Source organism: Metopolophium dirhodum, chromosome 1 (genome assembly GCF_019925205.1).
Source record: "Metopolophium dirhodum isolate CAU chromosome 1, ASM1992520v1, whole genome shotgun sequence".
NCBI classification, from domain to species: domain Eukaryota; kingdom Metazoa; phylum Arthropoda; class Insecta; order Hemiptera; family Aphididae; genus Metopolophium; species Metopolophium dirhodum.
This window is the reverse complement of record NC_083560.1, coordinates 88,556,486-88,563,486: the sequence shown is the minus strand read 5'-3', so window position 1 is coordinate 88,563,486 and position 7,001 is coordinate 88,556,486. Positions and strand designations below refer to the sequence as shown.

General features: G+C 31.5%; 1 pseudogene; it reads right to left on the bottom strand.

The window, feature by feature from the left end:
• Positions 1-2,911: 2,911 nt before the first annotated feature.
• On the bottom strand, positions 2,912-7,001 carry LOC132944047 (uncharacterized; annotated as a pseudogene).

Genomic DNA, 7,001 nt, shown 5'->3' with positions numbered 1-7,001 from the left:
GCCATAATAATCCCACTATATAAAAAAGGCGACAAACTCAACTGCAGCAATTATAGAGGAATATCTTTACTGAACTCTGCATATAAAATATTCTCAAAGATTTTGCTAAGGGCTTTTGTAAGGGTAAGTCGACAATTGACCAACTAACAATAGTAGGGCAATTAATTGAAAAAAAATTCGAATTTAGACAAAACATATGGCAAGTGTTTGTCGATTTCAGAAAAGCATACGATAGCATACACCGTGATAGTCTGTACAATATTATGCAAGAATTTGGTTTCCCGAGAAAACTTATCGCCCTAACAAGGATATGCATGAATGACACGAAATATCAAGTGAGAGTAGACCAAACGCTGTCCGAAGAGTTTGAAGTCATAACTGGGTTGAAACAAGGGGACGCGCTATCACCACTATTATTTAATATAGCATTAGAGAAAATAATACGTAGTGTAAAAAATAATAACCTGGGAACCAATATTGGTACCACACAAATTGATATACTAGGATTTGCTGACGATTTAAACCTAATTGGTGATAGTATGGAAATAGTGGAACAGAATATAAACACACTCGTAGAAGGTGCTAAATCAGTCGGGTTAAAAATAAACCAAGATAAAACGAAAGTAATGGAATTACTCCCTAATGGGGAAGAAAACGTGGTTATCAATGATTATACCTTTGAGAAAGTTAAAGAATTCAAATACCTTGGAACGACGATTACCAACAACAATGATTGGAGTACCGAAATTATAAGTCGTATACGCAAGGCAGAAAGGGCTTATTTTGCATTACATAAATTTTTCAAATCAAAACTATTTTCCAGAAGAACTAAGATCAGACTGTACATGACCATAATAAGACCAATGGTAACCTATGGATGTGAAATATGGCCCACAACCAAACAATTAGAAAAAAGGCTGCTAGTATTTGAAAATAAAATACTGAGGAAGATTTGTGGTCCAGTGTTTGATAGCGAGCTAAATAATTGGCGTAGAAGAAAAAATACTGAACTAAGAGAAATCACTGAAGTTCCACTATTAACAAGCCACATTAAGTGTCAAAGACTCAAATGGTTTGGTCATACCATGCGGAAAACAGAAACCACTAATACGAGAGCAGTAATGGAGTGGCAACCGACAGGGAAAAGACCAAGAGGGAGGCCTAGAAAGCGATGGATGGATGGAATAAGGAAGGACTTAGAAACATTGGAAGTGACAAATTGGGAAGATGGAGTTCAGGATCGTGATTTTAATAAATCAGCGTAAGGTGTAACATCTATTTTATGTAAATTACCAACTGTACACTAATAAATAACCAATATTATGTAAGCTTTGATTATCCAATCATAAATTTCATGAAGTTTGACGCATTTTTACTAACTTATTGAATATTTTTACTCAAATACTTTACAAAACTGTACATACATAACATATATACAAATTACAAACTATACAAAATATTACAAATCAACAGTATTTACAAACATAATATTTATACATTTATTGCACAGCCTCAAATAAAAGAAGCTCTTCTTCGCCTGTAAGTAAACATGTTTATTATAATATTTATTTTGATGTTTTTTTAGAGATAAAATGGTAATTCAAAAACTGAAAAACGTACCAGGATGTGGTCCAATTTCTTGGGCTTTATACCCATCCACCCTATGACCAGCACGCCTTAAAAATGTAAATATTCGAGTAGGGCTCATATCTGTAGCAAGTTCCTGAAGGAAGTTCCTAATTGCATCAGAGTTCTGTATTCTTGCTCTAGTTGGTACTCCATTTCGAATCTGTATAAATCAAATAATAATTATTGAAAAAAAATAACCTATATTTTTATTTTAGGTAAATAAATCCATGAGAAGTAGTTGTATAATGGAATATGGTAAATTATGCTATTATAGATACACCTACATTTAAATTGTTCTTAGTCTGACGAAATTCAATATACTGCTGGTTTTCCAGAAATTGTAACTGAACTGTAATAAATTAAAGTAAGTTGTTTATTAGAAGTACTTACTAATAATATTATAATGTTATAGTAGGTATCTACATTGTGATTTATAGTTATTAGTTTAAAGTATTGAGTATTAGTTGATACTAAGGTCTAAGATAAAAGCTTCTAAGGTTATCTAGGATCCATATACACGTACTCTAAACATAAAATCTAGTATTTTATTATAAAACTTACCAAATTAAATCTTACTAAAACATAAAATAACAATAATTATTAAGATTAAAATTAAAATTTTTCTTGAGGTCTAAAATGTTCTCAATAATGATAAATAACACTTTAGTGTTGGTGGTTAACATAAACTTAATACTCATTATAGCGGCTACCTGTATCTGTATTCTGTGTATATAATATACTTACCTGAGACACTAACATAATGTTTTGTTTGAAGTTAAACATAGGTTTTATCGTGCAATATATTTTAGATATAACAACTCATACAAGTAACAATGCACAATTAATCCTTTTTTTTATTTTCTATAAAATAAAAAAATGTATAAATTAGGAATTACTCCTATATATTTTAAAACCGTTACTACTTACTAAGCCAAATATTTTTATTCTTGATTATTTCTAAAATTTTCTCAATACTGATACTTAAGTGTTGGTGGTTAACACAAACAGCATACACATATATAGTGCTTACCTGTATCTGAATTCTATAATGTATATATACTTACCTGAGACACAAACATATAGATTTGGTTAGAGTTAAACATGAATTGAATCATGCAACATTAAGAAATAACAACATAATATACAAGCTTAAATGTATAACTTTTCTCTCCTTTTCTATAAAATAAAAAATAAAAAATAACTTAGGTTTTGTTAGTCACTCAAATAAATAATACTAATATAATATTATTATAAAACAATTCACTGCACCAAACAAATTAACTTAAAAATATTCAATTATACTTAGAAACTCCCAAACTTTGGGATGAGGCTCTATCAGTCTAAGCAGTGACGCATGGTAGCTTTCTACAAAGTTGTTTGTCCTAATATCTTCGTTGAATACTGTTACAGCTGCTGGTCCCATTGTTATGAACCAATGTCCCCAAATGTAATTGAACATAAATGGGTTTAATTGCAATGCCAAATATGGGAATTGGTTTACATCAGTGGTTCCCAACCTTATTTATTCTACGCCCCCTTTGGAGATTTTCAAAAATTTCGCGCCCCCCCACATATAAATTGAAAAAATTATAATTTTTTTGTTTACTTTACATTTTACAAATAAACTTTATAATATTTAGAAAGACTACTTTTTTATTGATGATAGTAATTATAAAATATAAATAATTGTAAATAATATAGTATTATAATGAAATTATAAATTGACGTGAGTAATTAATTAAATTAGTAAAAAATATAAATAATAGAATGTATAATAAAATTAAGATTTAATGTGAAGGCTGACAACACTTTTCTTTGGACAATTTTTTAAAGTTCGGCTCGATGTTTGATAAAGAACACCTCAAGTCAGATTCGACATCCAAGCGATTTCTATGTTTGGTTTTTATAATGGCCAAGCTGGAGAACCCAGATTCACATAAATAAGTCGATGAAAATTGTACAAGGACTTGTAAGGCTTCATTTGAAATTTCAGGATAAATGGGTTGGTATTTTACCCAAAACTCTTCCAAAGAGCTGCCACTGAAAAATTAGGAGTCTCTTTGTTTACTCGGCGTTTCCACAGCTGTATCTTTTCTAGAAATGAGTTTATAGAATCTTTGATGGTTATAATATTCGTATTCCTCCCTTGTAATTTGAGATTTAGGTTATTAATAGTTTCAAAAATATCTACTAGGTACGCAAAGTAGAATGTGAAGTTTTCATCGGTTAAATTCTCACGAGATTGTCTTTTCCTAATTGTAAAAGCATAATTTCAACTTCAGATTTTAATTCGTACAAACGTTCAAACATATTCCCTTTGGATAACTAACGAACCTCTGTATGGAATAATAAAACAGAATGTTCCGCGGACAGCTCTGAACAAAGAATCTTAAAAAGACGCGAGTTAAGTGCACTGCTTTTGATGGTGTTAACAACTTTTATACATACTTCAAGTACATTTTTAAGTTCAGATGGCAGCGTTTTTGCAGCTAAAGCCTGTCGGTGTATTACACTATGAGAACCAATTATTGACGGGTTTTTATTTTTTGCTAGGCTTACAAAACCCGATCTTAACCCTAGCATTGCAGGTGCACCGTCTGTGCAGACACCTACAACATTTTTCCAAGACAAACCATTCTGATCAAAAAATATGTCAATGGCAGACAAAACGTCACTGCCTTTTGAGGTGGAATTTAAAGCCTGGGAAAATAGAAGTTCTTCTGCGATGGACTGTTCATTTATAAAACGGCAGTAAACTAATAGGTGGCAACAATTGGCCACATCAGTTGATTCATCTCACTGGATCGCAAAGAATACGGAACGTTTTAATTTATGAATCAACTGATTTTTAATGTCCAAAGTTAATTCATCTATACGTCGTTTCACTGTATTATCTGAAAGAGATAATTGAGCTATTTTCCTTTTGCTTTCTTCGCCAAGTACTATTTCAACAGCTTTAAGTATGCTAGGTTTAATAAATGTTTCACCCAAGTTATGGGGTTTCTTTTGCTGAGCCACCATGAAGTCGATGTGATATGAAGCTTCAACAATTTTTTCATTATTCTGTTGAAACTCACCGGTATGGTCAATTTTCATTTTACTTAAAGAATTTTTTTTAGCAACAAAAAACTCTAGGTTTTCCTTTTAGCATCGGATGAGCTGTGGTTAAATGTCGTTCTAGTAAAACTAGGTCGGAGGGCATCGTTACTTAATACAACGTGACAAATAACACACTGAGGCTTTTGGACACCATCTTTTTCAATGAACGTAAAACCAAATTTGACATAATCATCGATGAACGTTCTTATTTTCGGAGGAGCCATTACTTTGATATACGTGCACTCGCGACGACTACGTACTACGACACTGACGTGCACTGAGCAACTGCAAAATAAAACTAAATCGAGTCTAAACTAATCTAATAGTTTTTTCCCCTGGCTTTTTCTTATCGTACTGATTAATTTACGGACGATGTGGCATGGTGCACTATGGCTAAACACTTGTAATCTTTATCGATTACTTTATCGACTTTAACCACCCTATATTCTATAACGATAACCAGTCTTTATTAATTTTTCATTTTTTCTCTTCATTTTAAATATAATAAAATTTGATAAATAAAAATTTTACTTTGTGATGACTGCATGCGCCTCCCCAGCGATGTGTATACGCCCCCCAGGTTGGGAACCGCTGGATTACATTCTCAACAATGCTATGAAACCCATCCTCCATTGAAGGCAAAACATCACCAATTTGTGTAGCTGGTAAGTATGGTGATGCTAAAATCTGAATGTAAAAGCAAAATAAAAATGGATTAATTAATTTCTATAACTTGTGTATTGTTAATGTGATTAGGGTAAGGCTTAAAGATTGAATTAAAAATAATGAATGATGTTTAAAACTATATTTAACTATTTTCATGCTATAGTCAAATTTCAGTTATTATAAACTATAATAATATTTATTAAATTTTACAAATTACCATTGGAAGCACACGAGCAGCATTATTGTCAGCTTTGAATAATTGAAATATGTTGCTCCTCTTATTTCTGGCATATCTCATTACTGCCTAATGATGATGCTGATCATAACATAATGGAAGCACATTTCTTATGTATTGTAGTAATTCAACATAAATTTGTTGAGCTTTTCCAATCAAAATGGCATGAACTAAAGGGAAGCTCTGGAACAACATATTATATTACATTATTCTATAGAATTTATTATGTCCTTGTAAGTATTTACCATATTCTATTTCCATATAATAATTTTCATTGAATATATTAGTATTTGTTGAACTAACAGGGTATACTATAAGGTTTTAACAATGGGTAGTGGAATAAAATATTAATTTAAATAATATAGATATTAGTATTACTTAATGTGTGTTATACTGAAATTTTGAGGTACGCTAGTCATAATAAATTAATATACAACCTACTTTACTACACAGATATATTGAAACTTACTACATCCTTAAATGCCACTTGGAAAGAAAACAACTGATAGGCGTCATTTTCTAAAAACTTTGGTACAGTTTTAAACGTGCCATCACACCCTGTTATACGGACCTAAAAATCCATAAAAATAATTCATTAAATGACCTTTTTATAATTATTTATTTAATGTGAAATAGACCTACACTTCTCAAATCTGGTGCAATTATATTTATATTGGCGACGTTACAAAAAATGACTTCACTGACGATTCCCTCTACCATCAATGGACCTTGATAAAACCTATTAAAATTATGTATTTAAATACTTTTTGTATGTTTTGTGTTTAATGAATGAGAAAAATCAATATATTTTAACCTGTTAGGAGGGTTTTGCAGTGTCATTGCAAAATGTTCATTATCAGCAGCTGTCGACAAATCGTGCAAATGTGCCATGTTTCGTGGAGTCTGAGGGAAAAACTTACGTCTTATACGCCGCATTCTCTCTACACTCTGTAGAAAGGTATAATTTTCTGTAGCTTCTGGAAAACTAATTCATACATCATATCAAACTCAAGTAATCAAGGATATCAAAACTAACCATCGCCTATGCATAGTTACATACCTTATGTACAATATGTATTGTTATTTACAAAGTAAGCAAAAAATCAAGTTTATAGGTAGGTACTAACTTAGCAATTGCTTGCATATAAATTCCACGTGGAGTATACGAGTTTATGGTTCTCTCTAAAGCCATTTCAGTTATCTCCTGTCGAAGCAGTGGAACATTGAGATTGAGTTCCCTGACATGATGAAAATGTTGCTTCGACAGTGTCAACCTAACATCATTACGGTCCGGAGATATGTGAGCAGTTGCCCGGCACTGTCCTTCCAATTTCTTTTCGTAACATGCCAAGTAACTAAAAAGTATGTTCAT